Below are 18891 nucleotides of genomic sequence, written 5' to 3'. Positions count from 1 at the left end.
TTAATTGAAATGTATAAGTGTACCTTACGCTACATATATGTATGTATGTATGTATGTATGTCCAATTGCTTTGACAATACAAATGAATTGAATTGAGAGGGAGAGAGAGAGAGAGAGAGAGAGAGAGAGAGAGAGAGACAGACAGACAGACTGACAAACAGAAAAACAGACAGACACAGACACACACACACACAGAGCCAGCCAGCCAGCCAGCTCAGCGATGACATCACGAGCCTCTCTCAGCTGACTGCTATGACATCACAGAGCACGTACATTCCGTTGCTTGCCGTCTGTCAACCACTCAGTCACTGCCAGCCAGACTGGCTGGCTGGCTGGATGGGGGGGCTGCTTGCTGCTGCTGCGTACCTTAGCAAGCTTATTTGCTTGACCGGCCTTCCTACTCCTCTGCCCACATGCCCACCTATGCCCGATCTGCTGTTCACCTGGATCACAGCTCCGCCCCAACAAGGCAGAGCCCCCCAAGAATGGTACAAACTCACCCACGATCCCCTCCACGGAAAGCTTTAGCAAAAGGCAAAAGCGTTATACGTAATGAAGAGGAACCCGAGTCCAAGACGCATCCGACCAGCCATACATATTTGTGTGTATTAAAGATCACATTTTCTTACATTTAGTTTTTCTGTACTTTATTACATCTTATTGTGATTTATAAAAGTATTGTTTCTTTTCCATATGTATGTATGTATGTGTGTGTGTGTGTGTGTGTGTGTGTCTGTCTCTGTGTGAAAGTTAGTGTGTGTGTCTGTACGTGTGTGTGCCTGTCTCTGTGTGAAAGTGTGTGTGTGTGTGTGTGTGTGTGTGTGTGTATATGTCTCTCTGTGAAAGTGTGTGTGTGGGTGTGACAGTGTGTGTGAGTGTCTGTCTGTCTGTCTGTCATGTAACTCGCACATCTGTGAGGGCACCATTTTTGCAGAAGAGATGTACACATTTTGGAGCAACATATGCTGCCATCCAGACATCATCTTTTCCAGGGACGTACCTGCATTTTTCAGCAGGATAACGCCAAACCACATTCTGCCCAGATTTCAAGCGCATGGTTGCATAGGCAGAGAGTGCGGGTGCTAGCATGGCCTGCCTGCAGTCCTGACCTGTCTCCGAATTGAGAATGTGTGGCGCACTATGAAGTGCAAATTAAGACAACGAAGGCCCTGTGCAGTTGCGCAGCTGAGGAAATGCATAATGGATGAATGGGGGAAAATCCCGCTTGCTAAACTTAACCAAGTGGTGTCTTCAGTGCCCAAGTGCTTAATAAGTGTTATTAAAAGAAAAGGTGATGTTACATAGTGGTAAACAGTCGACTGTCCCAACTTTCTTGGTTTCTTTTCACTGCTAATGAGATGCTGTAGAGTGAGTTAGTTATATTGCTTTCAGGAGCTCTAATCGTATTGATGAGTTCATGCAGCATTTGTAATTGAATTTCAAAAAGAAATCTTTGCTGTCTGGCCTGTGTGTATGAGATGTACTCTGTCAATCTTTGGCTAACAACTGAAACATTGGTAGAACAGAAATGGCAACATAAAAAAGAAAAGTACATTTTAAAAGAGCACATTAAATAGGATGAATATACAGTTTTTTACAATCACTTTGTCACTAATTTCAGAACCTTGATGTCATTTTTCAAAACTCTAGACACAAAACTCAAAACGGTCATCACTTGTAACACAGGCTGTCCAATGTTCAAAACATTGCATTGTGCATTCATATCTTTAAAGAAACCTAGCACTTGCAGACTTGTTGGTTCAAATAACTCATTTATCATGAAATACCATAGTAACATAGTAACACAGAAGATACCGATAGTTTCACTGTGTAGTTGTTCGTACAATCATTAAATATTGTAGTACAAAATATGTGATACATGTTTCATTATGGTACTACACATAAATACATCACTGTAAAAGGACTAGTAGAGAGAATACTACAGACACAGTGGAATCATTGAACAAAATCTGAAATGTATTGATGCAATACAATCAAATCACACCATAGGTTTCTTTGAATCCATGCAAAAATAATTAGCTACAAAAACGAACAAAACTACAGTAAAATGTCAACTGCAGTGTTCCTCACCTGGCTTAGTGTAAAAAGCAAAACAAAGGATTGATTACTGTACTTCTAAATTTCCATCAGCCCTGTGTTCAGGTTCAGGTTCTCACAACCATTTTTCACAAGAGGCATCTTGAAACTGAACATACCTGAACATACTCAGTCATCAGCTGCTTCACTCTGTCTGCATTTCTTTCAAAAGGCACACTATACTCTGTGCTACACATTGGTATGCAGTATACAGTCATTTGACAATTGAGAGTAGCCTAATGTTTAGTGCATGCTGAAGACTTGCCGCTTCTCAGTACGGACATTTCTGATGATTGAGGCCACAGTTGATCCTGAGTTGATTCTGAGGTTTGATTGAATCATTGTAGCTGCCTCAGTCATGGTCATGCCATGATTTACAACATGTTCTACAACTATTTCTCGGATTTCACTGGACACTATTTGCTGTTGCTGCCGCTGTCTGGTCCGTGGCCTTGTCCTCTACCACGTTCCCCCAACACCTCTCAAATGAGGCCCATGGCTGCCTCTCTGGTGAGGCCTAAGCCCTCCTCTATGACGAGGCCCACGACCACCTCTCAGAAGGGGTGCATGTCCCCTTCCATTCCTTTGACCACCACGTCTTCCTCCTCCCACTGCTTGACCTCTATTGTGACCTGGATGACCTGCCGGCTCCATGTTATCACTGTGTTGCTCGGGTGGATAGCACTCATTTCACTCGATACTCGTACCACAATGTGAAATCAATCATCAATAACCAGTTGGCAGTATTGGAAAAGCAATTACAAGGGCCTGCATACATACAGTAATGTCAAATCTGATGTGGAAGAACAATCATCTTCAACCAGGTTGGAGCGTTAGTTGCAATGCCTTTAATACATGCAGCGTGGAGAGGAACAGTGACTCAAGAAGATCCCAAAGTCGCTCTGCCTTCATTTTAACAGTCAGAGCTTTTATACACAAAAATCAAAGAGCTGGTTATAATCAGAAAGTCATTACTATGTTATCTTAAAAGTTAGCTAAGCAGAATTTATATCATTATAGGACAGAGTTCATAGATCAACACATGGATTAGGGAGCAGGCACTTCAATCATACTGTTTGACATTGTCTCCAAGATTCTCATCGTAAATAACAAGCAGAAATCAAACTACCTTCTGGCCTGACCTTCTAGCTTGACCTTATCTTTCTTAAGTATACAAGAGAGAAAAACAGGTATTAGAGAAAGAATTTCTAACTTTCCTTCCACACTGAAAACATGGTGTGGAAAAGTGCTACATGATGATGAATGATGATGAAATATTACATCCATAGATAATGTAGTCCAACTGGTTCATGCTCCTCGGTTATTGGTGTCAATGGATCTCATTATCCTGAAACTTTCATGATCGAAACATGGAATACTGTTCGTCAGTATCCATAAAACTATGAATTAAGAGTAATGCAACAGTCACTTATCATTTTGAGCAGCTGTATCAATTGATAGTTAGATCTTTGTAATGAAATGAATAGACAGTGATCTCAGATGTAATGTGTGAATTGCATTTTGAAATGGTAATACTTTGACGTTAAGTTGTATCATTTTAGTTCAATGAACAAATGATCTGAGGTTGATGTGTATTGTATCCAAGCAATTGAAAAATGTGCATTTTGATCATCGGGTGTGAGTTTAGTGTCTAGAGTTTTGAAAAATGACATCAAGGTTCTGAAATGAGTGCCAAAGTGATTGTAAAAAAGTGTAATATCAGGGGACAGTGGCTATTACTGATCTGGCCTTCCGTGGCCTCTGTATTAATGTAACAGGTCACATTGTATGTGTACACTGATACTTGATAGTATAATATAGTACAAGTAAAAAACATACATAGGTATCATAGAAGTATTTTGCAGAAATGATTAAGGATACTTATCAAAATGGAGAGGAAATGCTAAATCCAGTCTCCCCAGGCTGAGCTTCTATTGCTACACCTGCTAAGTGGCTGCTGGCCCCACTATATGGATAGAGCCACACCAAGTACAAGAGTCTCCCCATTGCTATTTATATCTCCCTATCCAGTCTTCTATACGTGTCAGGTATACAAGTGTGTGTGTGTGTGTGTGTGTGTGTGTCTGTCTGTCTGTCTGTCTGTGAAAGTGTGTGTGTGTGTGTGTGAAAGTGTGTGTGAGTGTCTGTCTGTCATGTAACTTGCACATCTGTTAGGGCACCATTAATGCAGAGATGTACACATATTGTTTATTTTCCATATATATGTATGTATGTATGTATGCATGTCCAATTGCTTTGACAATACAAATGCACTGAATTGAGACAGAGAGAGAGAGAGAGAGAGAGAGAGAGAGGTGCTAAGGCACATTTGTAACATAAATTAGGGAACATTTGAAACATGCTTAGGGAACATTCATAAGAACATAAGAACATAAGAACATAAGAAAGTTTACAAACGAGAGGAGGCCATTCGACCCATCATGCTCGTTTGGTGTCCATTAATATCTAAGTGATCCATGGATCCTATCCAGTCTATTTTTAAATGTTCCCAAACTTTCAGCTTCTACCACTTTCCATCTTGAATGCCTTGAAGCCCAATTTCCATTTGTTGTCCCCTGGTGCGTGTGTCCCTGCTGATCTGGAAAAGCTCCTCTGGTTTGAGGAACCTTTCATGATTTTGAAGACTTGGATCAAGTCCCCACGTAATCTCCTCTGTTCCAGGGTGAAAAGGTTCAGTTCCCTCAGTCTCTCCGAGTAGGACTTTCCCTTCAGACCTGGAATAAGTCTGGTTGCTCTCCTCTGAACTGTCTCTAAAGCAGCAATATCCTTCTTGAAGTGTGGTGCCCAGAACTGTACACAGTATTCCAGATGAGGTCTAGCGCATTGTACAGTCTTAACATTACTTCCCTTGTTTTAAATTCTACACTTTTGACGATATACCCTAGCATTCTGTATGCCTTTTGTATTGCTTCCCCACATTGTTTGGATGGAGAAAGTGAATCCACATAGATTCCTAGGTCTTTCTCATGCATTACTTCATCTAGATCTGTACCTCCCATAGTGTAATTATAGTGGACATTTTTGTTTCCTGCATGTATTACCTTGCACTTGTCCACATTGAATTTCATTTGCCAGGTGTCAGCCCACAACTGAATTTATCTAAGTTCCTCTGAATAGCATGTGCTGCCAAGATTGTATCTGCTAAGCCACCTATTTTAGTATCATCTGCAAATTTGACAAGGTTGCTAAGTATCCCAGAGTCCAGATCATTAATATAGATTAGAAAAAGCAAAGGCCCTAGTACTGATCCCTGTGGAACTCCACTAACAACCTCACTCCAGTTAGAAGTGACTCCTCTAATCTGTTTCCTATACATCAACCAGTTCATAATCCATCTACTTACATGACCCTGAATGCCTACAGCTTCCAATTTGAGGATCAGTCTTTGGTGTGGAACCTTATCAAAAGCTTTTTGGAAATCTAAGTATATCATATCATATGCTTTCACGTGATCTACAGCTGCAGTTGCATGTTCAAAAAAATGTATTAAGTTAGTAAGACATGATCTGCCTCGTCTAAACCCATGTTGACTATCTCCAAGAATATGGTTTTCATTGAGATGCTCCTCTATTTTCTGTCTAATCATTTTTTCCAACATTTTACAGGTGATGCAGGTGAGACTGATTGGTCTGTAATTTCCTGGCTCAGTTTTGTCCCCTTTCTTGTGGATTGGTATGAAATTTGCTGTCTTCCAGTCAGTGGGAACATCCCCTGTTCTAAGTGTCATTTGAAATAATCGAGTTAACGGCCTATACATAATTTTCCTCATTTCTTTAAGTACTGTTGGAAATATCCCATCTGGCCCAGGTGATTTGTTTGATTATAATTCTGCTAGTCCCTTTAGTACCTCCTCCTCATTTATCCTGATCTCTCTTAGGGTTTGACTGGATTGATTGTCAACCTGTGGCATGTCATCTGTTTTTTCTTTTGTAAAAACCTCTGTGAAATACTCATTTAGAATATTTGCCACATCTTGTTCGTTTTCCAAGATACCTCCATTTTTGCCCTTTATCTGTTTCACCTCCTCCTTAATTGACCGCTTGCTGTTGTAATTTTGAAAAAAGCTCATTGCATTGGTTGTAGCTCCAAGAGCTATGTTTCTTTCTATTTCCCTCTTTGCTTTCCTGATCCCTTTCTTAAGATCTCTTTGCAGCTCAACATATTCTATGTATTTTGTTTCATCACCATCCCTTTTGTATGTGCTATACAACATTTTCTTCCTCTTTATATTTTTTTGCATGCCTCTGGTTTGTATGTATGTATGTATGTATGTATGTGTGGAAGGAAAGTTAGAAATTCTTTTCTCACAACTGTTTTTCTCTCTTGTATACTTAAGAAAGATAAGGTCAAGCTAGAAGGTCAGGAGGCCATAAGGTAGTTTGATTTCTCTTTGTTATTTACAATGAGAACCTTGGAGACAATGTCAAACAGAATGACCTACGTGCCTGTTCCCTAATACCATGTATAGACCTATGAACTCTGTTCGATAATGATATATGTTCTGCTTAGTTAGCCTTTAAGATAACATAGTAATGACTTTCTAGCATGTATGTATGTATGTATATATATATATATATATATATATATATATATATATATATATATGTATGAATGTATGTATGTCCAATTGCTTTTGACAATACAAATGAATTGAGAGGGGGAGAGAGAGAGAGAGAGAGACAGACAGACAGACTGACAAACAGAAAAACAGACACACACACAAACACACACACACACAGAGCCAGCCAGCCCGCCAGCCAGCCCGCCAGCCAGCCAGCCAGCTCAGCGATGACATCACGAGCCTCTCTCAGCTGACTGCTATGACATCACAGAGCACGTACATTCCGTTGCTTGCCGTCTGTCAACCAGACTGGCTGGCTGGCTGGATGTGGGGGCTGCTTGCTGCTGCTGCGTACCTTAGCAAGCTTATTTGCTTGACCGGCCTTCCTACTCCTCTGCCCACATGCCCACCTATGCCTCTACTCCAAGATACTTATACAATAGAAAAACTATGGTAATAATAATATAGCCCAAGACAAAAAATATTAATCTTTCTAGACTGTATTAAAGTTCAGCACTTCGGAAAAATAGAATTATTTTGTATTTCAATAAAACAAAAATTATTACTGGTATCCACACACCCAACCAATGTAAATGTCACGGACGGTGTTAATTAGCTCCTTAATCACCATTACTTATTATATTTATATTTCACTTCACTTTATGCAATATGGCTTGTGTATTTTGTTTGGTTCTATATTGCCATTATTTTGTGTGTTGATTATCTTTCACTTTATTGTTTAATTTGTTATTCACTTAGTATTATTTTGATTGTTTGCACGCGTGCCTTATTATTTTTGTTTCTTCTTTCTTTCACAACTCACCTGGGTCCACCTGCACTCTTCACACGCGTCCCCACTTAATCACCCTGCCCTGGGAGAGGAGAGGATTATCTGCTGTAGTCCACTTTCCAATGTGGGAGGTCTCTGCGGCTCATATCTCATTCAATTATTTATTCATTTATCCTACATCAAGTTTATTTATTTTCCCACGTTTCATTCAATCACCATCAGAAGCTCTCTGTGCTAAAAGTGGCAGCACATTTGTCTCACACACATCAAACTCACCTTTTCCTGCTTCCCAAGCCTTATCAACTTACTCAGACCCTCGTCAACTTACTCAAACCCTCTTCAACTTTGGTTAACATTGCTCTGCATTCTAACAGCTATTCTTTCTCCTATTCTTAATTTCTTACAAGAAATGTATTCAGGTTTTTTTATCAATATGTTTTATTTATATTTATACAGATGTCACTCCATTATTCGTTTATTGAAGTCATATATGTACCTAACAAAATATTAGCCAATAGGCCATTGATCTCAATAATGATTCCCATAATCCTAGGACACCTTCTCTTTTACTCTTCCTTTCCATTCTTACTTTTCTCCTGTAAAGCATTTTATATTACTTGAGCTTACTTATTCTATAGTTGTAATCTTATACTTCTGCGGTATCTTACCCTTTTCCTACATCACTCATCTTAAAACCATGGTCTACTTTGACTTTCATTTCAGGTATTATATGCTAGGCACCAATAACCAAACATTTTCTGAAAGACTGTAACATGTCACCAGACTGTTTACATTCTCCTGCTTTCACAGGCTGTCAGGGCTGCACCAGGCTCTCTTCTAGCCTTTCGTTTCCTTGAATTTGACTTTTGACAGAGCTTGTCCATAACATGATGTTTAACAAACAAATTCTGGTTCTTCTTGTGGAGACACCATGACTATTTATGTATTACTATTATTATCCATCTGTTTATTCAATGTATATTTTGGATTACTTTTCTTATAATAGTCTTTCTTTCTGATTTCTGATGCTTGAGGCACTCTGTATAGAGCCAAAGATCCTCATGAATATGATAAATCTGTTGTTACATTTTTAAATATAATTCTAAAATGATTGCCAAAACATAGACATTTACCTTATATCACCTTCAAACTATACATATTCATAAACACACAAAGCACATACACATTGATATCTAAAGATAATTCAGATATCCGATCTGTGGCATGTTTTATTGACCCTGCAGTGTCTCAAACAGCCCTTATAACTTATTATTTAAGCTTATGATTATTTAGAATAAAATGTCAAATAATCCCACTCGATTATTTCATTATTTCACTATCTCAGTTTTCTTGATCCATTGTGAAAAAGTTCTGTTATTTCCTCCTCATCTGTAGAGGCTACATTAGCCCACTCCCCGGTCTGATATTCTCGTAGTAACTGTATCCAAATGTTGGGCGGACATTTAGCCTTCACGATGATGTGTACATCGTGCGGGTGAAGGAGGTGAATAACCATCTTTTCATCTAGAATATCCCAAAAAGTTGTGTTACCCTGGTTTGGTTTTAATTTTGGGAGGGACGCCCATATCATTTCTTTTTCTCCTGGGGAGAAGGGGACATGGGTTTTAGTCGTATAGACTATTGATTGACCTTCCTCTTTACTCTGTCTAGTTTTGACTTGCATGGGTGCAGCTGGGACCGTTTTCAGAGCGGTCAGATCTGGATACAATGTATTATTATAACCAAAATCAGTGATTGATTTATATTCCGGATTATATGGGGGAGGAGCGCTAGCAAAACCTCCTTTTTCATATTCCCATGCTTTGCGATCTAAATCATCCCAATCGGGCCTGTCGTCCTCGGAGTGATCTGTGTCGCGACGCGCTCCTAACACGGCAGCACATCGCGCACCTACACCTTCAGCTTTTCTGACCACTTTTCTTGCCCTTCTAATTTGCCTTGTAGTTCTATTAATTCTATCGTATTTTTCACAACTTCTTCTCTCAATTCACATTACTGTTTATGATGATCTTCCATTTCTGTTATTTTCTTTTCTTGATTCTCACCAACCTGACACAATATCACAATTCCTTTCTCTGTCTTATCTGGTTGTTGTTGCTTCCACCAGTCCCGGTGCTCCTTCGGAGACCAGTCTTTCTCCCAACTTCCTTCCAACATTTTCTTCTCTACATTCTGTTTTTTTATTTCTCAAAAAACCAATAATGCTGGTGTCACTCACTGTGACGATTTATCTGAAATATTACATTATTATATATTATATTATGTATATATATTATAATAAAAACAAACACTCCAGTAAGGTACGGACACCCGTACATGACACTGGCTAAGGTAAGGGAACCCATAAACAACCATAAGCACCCCCTGACCTAGGACAGACTGTAACTTGCTAACTTGCTAACTTGCTAACTGTTTTGTTTGCTTCACATCGTTTGCTGCTAGTTGCATGCCAAACGAGTTCGTTCTGTCCAAAATATAAGCTTTTTTCTTCTAATAAACTCAATAAAAATACAGTGCACTAGCAACTATTTCCCTTTCAAAAGTTGTAGTCCCGTTTCAGTTAAAACAAAATGTGTTCTTCAAACAAAGAAAATACTTGTGTTTCTTTTCCCTCTTTACCTGCTCTTATCACAAAGCTTCTCAACACAATCTCAGGTGCAGGTGCACTCTGCGCTATCCTTTGCCCGAGCTTTGTCCAGGAAAACTCACTGTAGCCATCTTAGTTCAACACGGGCTCTCCTTACCTGCGAGTCACACGGGTCCAGTTCACTTTGCAAGTGAACAGTCTCTTCTCAGAAACAATAAGGAAACTTGGAAAGAAACACAATCCCAGGTCGGTGTTAAAAAAAAGTTCTTTGTTTTCATATTAAAAGAAAACATTTGTATTTTCTCTGCACACTTCACAGCTCCAATTAGCACAACTAATCCCTGCCCCCCTCAGAACCGTCACTAAAGAAAGGTACTCACAGTCATTTTAAATATGACATCCTGTAGTGTTTGTTTTCAAAATATGATCTTATTATCACTTGAACCAAATAAATCCTTTGACCCACTAATACCAAATTACAGTTATGGGGGCCACAGATGTGATTTGAAAATACGATCTTCCATGTCTTTCTGTTGTGTTTTGACCTGGGGATCTGTAATTGTCCAAGTGGCTACTGCACATGTACTTATTTAATATTAAATGTGTTATTTAATTAGGCTTGGTTCTGGTGAGCATGTACAAGACGTCAGCTTTTTAAATAACTGTGTGTATTGGATCATACACATTTTAGAAATACTCTCTCAAACTTCCCGCATTGGTACCTCACCAGGGAGGTAGAAAACAGCAATAGCATTGAAAAAGTGTGATTGTAGTTCTGCTCTTCTGCAATATATTTCTACAATATCTTTAACATCTTCTTTAACATTGTTTTAAAGGCTGGGACCAATATGGTGGAATATCTCCAACACACGGACATTGAGAGACTCGACCCCTTTGTGCTGCTGCTCAGAGACCAACTCTCAGTTGTCTCTGAGTAGGCTATGGATCAACTTCCTTTCCTAATATGAAGGAGACCATGGATACAAAACCTATGAAAAACAGGTGATTATTGTTATTCTTCTCATTATAAACTACTTAATACATCTCTCCCATAAAGTACAACAGGATAGTGGTGACGTCATTCAGGATTGGATTGCCATTGGTCAAAAGCCCTCTGAGAGAAATTGTGTGGCGACACTCCACACTCTTAGAAGAAATTGTTCTGCACAGAACCATAAAGGGTTCCTCGAGTAATCGCTCTGGTGGATCCCTTTATGGTTCTATGTAGAACCCCTTCAAAGGGGTTACATGAAGAACCCCCAAACATAGCGTTCTACACAGAACCATTCGTTTTAAAATGTTATATATAGAACCCATTCAAAAGGGGGACACGTGCTATACCTGAATTTGTTTTCCAAATACAATCTTTAAAAAATGTATGAGTTCATATATACAAACACACATACACAACGTAGAAATCGCACTACTAGTGAAGTAACTTCATTTACATTATATGCCACAACTCCTCAATTTGGAACGCAAAAACAAGACATCTGATGTAAAAGTGTAAACTAATTACGAACAGCACTTTTGATTTTTATCTTCAATTCAGGGGCTACTTATTCGAACAGTAAACTGTATTCTCTCTTCAGAGTGACTGGAATGTTTTTGCCTACATTCAACTTAAATATGAAAGTTTCCAAAAACGGCATAGTTTTCTTTAAGGCTATTCAATGCCAAACACAAAATTCTCTCTGCTTTCAGTGCTTGTCCTTCAGCACAATTACACAGGTTCATGATGTTCTCATTTCAATACATTGTTTTCTTATTTAAACTATTTGACTTTGAGCTTACATTGAGAATAAAATCACTTTTGCAAGTAAAACCTGGCCAAGAAAGGAAGCAGCACTACAATAAAACAATACACAGAATACAAAGCAGTTCCTTCAAAAGTGAAAGTGATAAAGAGTGATGTCTGTCAGTAAATTACGTTGAGATACATATTGGTTATTTTGAATTAGGAGTCCAACTTCAATAACTTCTATTAACAAGCCAAAATACAGATCAGAATTACGGGTAATTGAAAATAATATGTAGCGCCTAGGTAAGCTTGGATGTGTTCAGAGAAACACTAAAAACGGACCTTCCTCACACCCGTCTTGTTGAGGTGGACGTGGTCATACAGGTGATGTGGCTGGATGTCTCAGTGGTGTGCCAGGTGGACGTTGGGGAGGAGGGCACATCTTCGGGATACTTCTGCGTTGATGGCCTGGATGATGTGCAGGGGCACGTCTGTGCGGGGCAGCAGTGTGGAGATGGTGATTTTGGCAGTTTGGAATTCCTCTGTGGCTTTCTTTGCCACCTGTCTCAGGGCTGAGGCCACATCGCCCCTGCGGGCACTCAGGTCGTTAGTGCCGGTGTGGATGAGGATGTGTTTGACCTGGCACAGCCTCCTCTTGGAGAGCAGCTCCAGGGCTCTCTGTGCTGTCGGGCACCAAAGCTTTTTCACTTTTCGCCCAGGGAAGAGGCGCCTCTCATCCAGGAACTTCCCATTGGAGTCGCTCAGAATGACCACCTCTGTGTTGACCTGCCACTCCGGGTTTTGCGTCGGGAGTGGTGGGGGCAGCGGGTGTGTTTTAGGGGAGTGGCGTTTCAGGGGTTTGTGTATTAGTGGCAGGTCTGGTGATAGTGGGGGTGTCAGGAGTGGTGGGGAGTGTGGGTGGATCAGTGGGTGCGTCAGTGGGTGCGTCAGGGGTTGTAGGTGTTGTGGGGTCAGTGCAGTGCAGTCTCTGTGCTCCTCTCTTAGCTTCTCCAGCTGGCTCTGCAGGCTCCTCAGCTGGCTGTGCTGGGGTGTCCTGGTCAGCTCCTCCCTCGCTCTGTGCAGCTCCGTCCTCAGGGTTTGGCTCTGCTCCTCCTGGTCTCTCACTGCTGCTCTCAGCTTATGGATCTCAGCCTTGTGGTGCATCTTTAGTCCCTGAACTCCGCAAACTTCAGCTCCAGCACTGATAGGCATTCCTTTAGTGTTTTAATGTTGCTGGAGAGTTTTGGGGAGACAGGGGGGCAGTCTGTGGGAGATGGGGCACTGTCTGGCTCCGTGTGGCTGGGGGCAGACTGCAGGGTGGCCGGCTCTGGCTCGTGTTTCTCTACCTCAGTCTGCTGCTTTGAGGTGTGGAAGCCGAGAGATAATTGGTCCAGGCTGCTCTCGCTGTCCTGCACCATGATGGTCCCGTTGTGGTATACATTAAAAGTGAGCATCACACTGTCTGTGTCTTTCTCTACCAGCACTGAGATCTGCCTGCCTCTGCTAATGCCCCTCTTGTTGTTATTGGGGTATGTCTGGCACAGGGTTTTGTGAAAGGCGGTGGGGTACTGAGTGTAGAACAGTAGATTGTTCTTGACCCTGTTTTCTCCTTTACCGGTGTAGTCTAGGATGAGGGTCTCAGGAGATGCTCTCATCACAGCTTGTTTGTAGTCCTTCTTAGCCTGTGCAGAGCGAATGTCTTCAGGGTATCGGATTTCAAAAGGCAGCTCTGCAGTCAGACTGCTGTTCGATAGATTTCTATCAGTCTCAGTGGCAGTTGGGCTCTCTCCTACTGTCACTCTATTCAAATTGGAGCTCTGCATTTTCATTGGCTGAGTCAACTACTGAGAATGCTTATTTATTTTATTAATACATATTTTTTTGTTTAATTATTTGTCTCTATAGGTGAAAGGTCTTACCTCCAATTCTTGTCTTCAGCTTTTCTTTTCTGACTTTTCTTCCTGAACTGTCTCTCTGCTTTCTTCTTTTTGTGTTTCTCTTAAAATTATTATTTTTTGAATACTTTTTCTTCTGAATTTCTATTCCATGTCTTCTGTGTATGTTTATAGTGCTATATATTCATTTGTAAATGACAAATTAAATCCGCTTATGTATAAAAACAAATGTTTTTTAGGAGCTCATATTCCTCTCTCTCTCTCTCTGTCTCTCTCTCTCTCTCTCTCTCTCTCTCTCCCTCTCAATTCAATTCATTTGTATTGTCAAAGCAATTGGACATACATACATATACATACATACATACATACATACATACATACATACATCTACACGGAAAATAAATAATAGAATTATGAATCACAATAAGATGTAATGAAGTACAGAAAATGAAAATGTAAAAAAATGTCATCTTTAATACATACAAATAAAGAAAATAGGTTTACTATTTCCAGATTCCTTTTTTGAAATACAATGACATGCATAACAAACAAGTATTTACATTATATTTACAGCCGGTGCTCGTGTGTCACTGTGTCCCTCAGGCTGTGGTAGGCGCTGACATATTGGGCAGCCAGGGTGGCTGTGTGTCCTTCCCCCAGGAGGACTGGCGTTTTTCTTTTTTCTCAGTTTTGTCACAGGTTGGGTGGGCATCCATTATGTTGTTACAGAATTTGTCCCTTATTTTGGGCTAAAGCTTTCCGTGGAGGGGAACGTGGATCAGTTTGTACCATTTTTGGGAGAATCTGCCTTGTTGGGGCGGAGCTGTGACCAGGTGAACAGCAGATCGGGCATAGGTGGGCATGTGGGCAGAGGAGTTGGAAGGCCGGTCAAGCAAATAAGCTTGCTAAGGTACGCAGCAGCAGCAAGCATCCCCCACATCCAGCCAGCCAGCCAGTCTGGCTGGCGGTGACTGAGTGGTTGTCAGACGGCAAGCAACGGAATGTACGTGCTCTGTGATGTCATAGCAGTCAGCTGAGAGAGGCTCGTGATGTCATCGCTGAGCTGGCTGGCTGGCTGGCTCTGTGTGTGTGTGTGTATGTCTGTGTGTGTGTGTGTGTGTCTGTTTGTCTGTTTTTCAGTCTGTCTGTCTCTCTCTCTCTCTCTCCCTCTCAATTCAATTCATTTGTATTGTCAAAGCAATTGGACATACATACATGCATACATGCTAGAAAGTCATTACTATGTTATCTTAAAGGCTAACTAAGCAGAACATATATCATTATAGAACAGAGTCCATAGGTCTACACATGGTTTTAGGGAACAGGCACGTAGGTCATACCGTTTGACATTGTTTCCAAGGTTCTCATCGTAAATAACAAACAGAAATCAAACTAGCTTCTGGCCTGACCTTCTAGCTTGACTCTATCTTTCCGCCTTATATACTTGGTGAATAATTGAGGAAGTAGCACCAAGTGACCACATTAGGCTGCCTGAGGGTTTCTGGGGAGTGTAGTTGTCTAGGGTCGGTTTTCTTCCCTAGAGTGCAGACCTTGCAGCAGACCTGGCCTGACATGTCTGCCATGTATGACCCTGCCCCTTGGTTTGTCCCACATCCTCCCCCCCAGCTGCGACCCCATAGGTCGAGCGACAGCCGCAAAAAAGCATGCACCCGGGACAGCCCATCAACATTCCCCATGGCCTTCCCTGGCCTGTGCTGCAGGGTGAAATGAAAATGTTGGAGACTCAAAAACCACCTCATCACACGGGCATTCCTGTCTTTCGAACGATGCATCCAAGTGAGGGGGGCATGGTCAGTGATCAGGGTGAAGTGCCTGCCCAACAAATAGTATCGAAGACTGTCCAAAGCCCACTTCACTGCCAAACATTCTTCTTCAACTACCAAATAATTTATTTCATTGGATTCCAACTTTCTGCTAAGGAACAACACCGGGTGTTCGTGATCACCCATTCTTTGGGACAAAACCACTCCGATCCCCACCTCAGAGGCGTCCGTCTGGACTATAAATTCTTTCTGAAAGTCAGGTACCATTAAAACGGGGTTGCGGCAGAGCGCCTCCTGTAGGCTCCGGAAAGCCCGGTTTGCTGTATCACCCCATCTAACCATATTGGGTTCTGTAGCCTTAGTCATATCAGTCAGAGGGGCCGCTAAGGTAGCATAGTTGGGAATAAACCTCCGGTAATACCCAGTTAACCCTAAAAATGCCCTAACCTGCTTTTTATTGACAGGCCTAGGCCAAGAGTTTATGGCTTCAACCTTGGATATTTGGGGTTTCACCATACCCCTCCCTACTGTATAGCCCAAGTATTTGGCCTCTTCCAACCCCAAATTGCATTTGGTTGGATTAGCCATCAGGCCTGCTGCATGTATTGAATCCAATACCGCTTGGAGCTGAGACAAATGTGATTCCCAATCTGGACTGTGAATGACCACATCATCTAAATATGCTGCCGCATACGTCCTGTGTGGTCTAAGTATGTGGTCCATCAACCTTTGAAAGGTGGCAGGAGCACCATGCAGGCCAAAGGGCATCACTGTGTAGTGAAACAGACCATCTGGGGTTGCAAAGGCTGTTTTTTCTTTGGCACCCGGGGTCAAGGGAATCTGCCAGTAGCCCTTGGCTAAGTCAATAGTTGAAATATAGCGAGCATTCCCAATATTCTCTAACAATTCATCTACTCGGGGCATTGGGTATGCATCAAACTTTGAAATTTCATTAACCTTTCTAAAATCATTACAGAATCTCCAGGAGCCATCAGGTTTGGAAACCATGACTATAGGGCTGGACCACTCACTGTGGGATTCTTCAATAACCCCTGCCTCCAGCATTTCCTTAACCTCATTTCTAATAGTGTTCCTGCGAGCTTCTGGTACCCTGTAAGGCCTCATATTTACCTTCTTTCCTGGGAGAGACACAATGTTGTGAGAGACTAAATGGGTACGCCCCGGTATGCCTGAGAAAACTTCCCTATTACGTATTATCAAGTCGTTCACCTCCTTCAACTGGTCAGGTGACAAGGCAGCTGCAATATTCACCTTCGGTGTCCCTAGTGGCTGAGGGGGGTAAGTCAACATCAACACTTCCCTGTCCTTCCAGGCTTTTATTAAGTTGACATGATATATTTGTTCTGGGGGTCGGCGGCCGGGTTGCTGAACCTTATAGTTCACTTCCCGTATTCGCTCTATAATCTCATAAGGTCCCATCCACGTAGCCAGAAATTTACATTCTACAGTGGGAACCAACACCAACACCCTATCACCAGGCTGGAACACCCTCAGTGTAGCCTGACGATTATAGGCGAATTGTTGGTGTTCCTGTGCCTGCCTTAGGTGCTCTCTCACAATGGGAGTGACTGTGGCTATTCTCTCTTGCATAGCATTGATGTGCTCGACTACACTCCGGAAAGGAGTGGACTCGTGTTCCCACGTTTCACGGGCTATGTCTAATATCCCCCTGGGGTGCCTCCCATATAACAGTTCAAAAGGCGAAAAGCCCAGGGAAGCCTGTGGGACTTCCCTAATGGCAGACATCAAGTAGGGCAGCATGAATTCCCAATTTTTCCCATCCTTATCGATTACCTTTCTTAGCATGGACTTCAGGGTCCTATTAAATCTCTCAACCAACCCATCTGTTTGTGGGTGGTAGACTGATGTTCTCAACTGCTTAACCTGCAACAATTTACACAGATCGGTCATAACCTTAGACATAAAGGGTGTGCCCTGATCTGTTAATATCTCCCTCGGTATCCCCACCCTACTACACATCAACATTAGCTCTTTTGCAATACCTTTTGAAGCCATGGTCCGCAGTGGAATGGCTTCTGGGTACCTGGTGGCATAATCCAAAATAACCAGTATATACTGATGCCCTCTGGCTGATTTCGGGAGAGGTCCCACCACATCCATAGCTATCCTAGCAAAGGGGGTCTCTATGATGGGCAAAGGGACCAGTGGGCTTCTGAAGGCTGGTTTAGGAGCATGTAGTTGACATTCAGGACATGAGCTACAATGTTCTGTCACGTCTGCATGTACGCCTGGCCAGTAAAACCTCCTCAGGAGTCTATCCTTGGTTTTGTCCATCCCCAGATGTCCCCCCAGGATATGCCCATGTGCCAGATTGAGAACTGTTCGTCTGAATGGGGTGGGAACTAGCAATTGCTCCACAATGTCCACCCCTATCTTATTTACACGGTACAATAGGTCATTTTTTACCATAAAATAAGGATAAGCTGTTGGCGGGTCTGCAGTAGTCATAGGGGTCCCATTTACTACCTTCACATTTTCTTTAGCATAGTGTAGAGTGAGATCTCGCACCTGTGCGCTGCCAAAATCAGTGGGGAGTCCCTCTAACACTGACACTTCTACATTGTCAGCTTCAGGGGTCTCTATGAATGGATTCTCACCCACCCTGCTAGTGCTGGGTTCCTCACCCTCCATAGGGTCATCTACGTCACTACATTCCACCCCTATGTTTTCAGTTTAATTTTCCCCAACCAAAACCTTCACTGTCGACTCAACTGGAACCAGGTCTACTTTTAGCTCTAGTTGTGGGATCGAGGCAACTTCTGGCTTACAGTTTTCAGTGTGCATTTCCAATTTACTATGTTTTCTATCTAGTTTTCCAAAATTAGGAAAATATCGTCCCAGTATCACATCATATGGCATGTTGGGTACCACACCGACTTCGTAATCTAGTTTCCCGGCCTCTGTCTGTATGTTTACAAGGGCTGTGGGATAGGGGCGTGTGTCACCATGTGTGCATGTGATACTGAGCTCCTGATGTCTATCCAGCTTGTTGGTCGCTACTAGTTTTTCTGTGACCAGTGTAACCATACTGCCAGAGTCGAGTAGAGCAGCCACTTCTTTCTCATCGACTATCACTGTACACATGTGTTTTGGATTAGGTACTCCGCCTATGAAAACATCCGTCCCAACAGGGCAGGCATAAAATACCGGTTTCTCTTTCCCCATATCACACACATTACATTGCATTGGTTCCTCTCTACCTGGGCAGTGGGCCGCAATATGTCCTACTTTGTCACAATTGTAGCAGACAATTGGTTGTGATGGTGACCCCCTATAACCCTTAGTCTCGGCTTTAGGCCCCACCTTTGCCCCCCCCAGTCTTGCTCTTTTCTTCCAACCCAGCGCGTCATGT

At 42.0% G+C, this 18891-nt stretch overlaps 1 non-coding gene across 1 annotated transcript; it reads right to left on the bottom strand.

Annotated features, from left to right (window-relative positions):
* Window positions 1–457: 457 nt before the first annotated feature.
* LOC136738572 (U5 spliceosomal RNA) lies at window positions 458–572 on the bottom strand. The gene has a single exon (XR_010812652.1). It is a non-coding gene; the product is annotated as a U5 spliceosomal RNA (small nuclear RNA).
* Between the last annotated feature and the right edge of the window lie 18319 nt (window positions 573–18891).

This window comes from Amia ocellicauda, unplaced genomic scaffold (assembly GCF_036373705.1).
Source record: "Amia ocellicauda isolate fAmiCal2 unplaced genomic scaffold, fAmiCal2.hap1 HAP1_SCAFFOLD_56, whole genome shotgun sequence".
Lineage (NCBI taxonomy): Eukaryota > Metazoa > Chordata > Actinopteri > Amiiformes > Amiidae > Amia > Amia ocellicauda.
The sequence above is the reverse complement of the archived record's forward strand: the minus strand, read 5'-3'. Positions and strand labels throughout refer to the sequence as shown.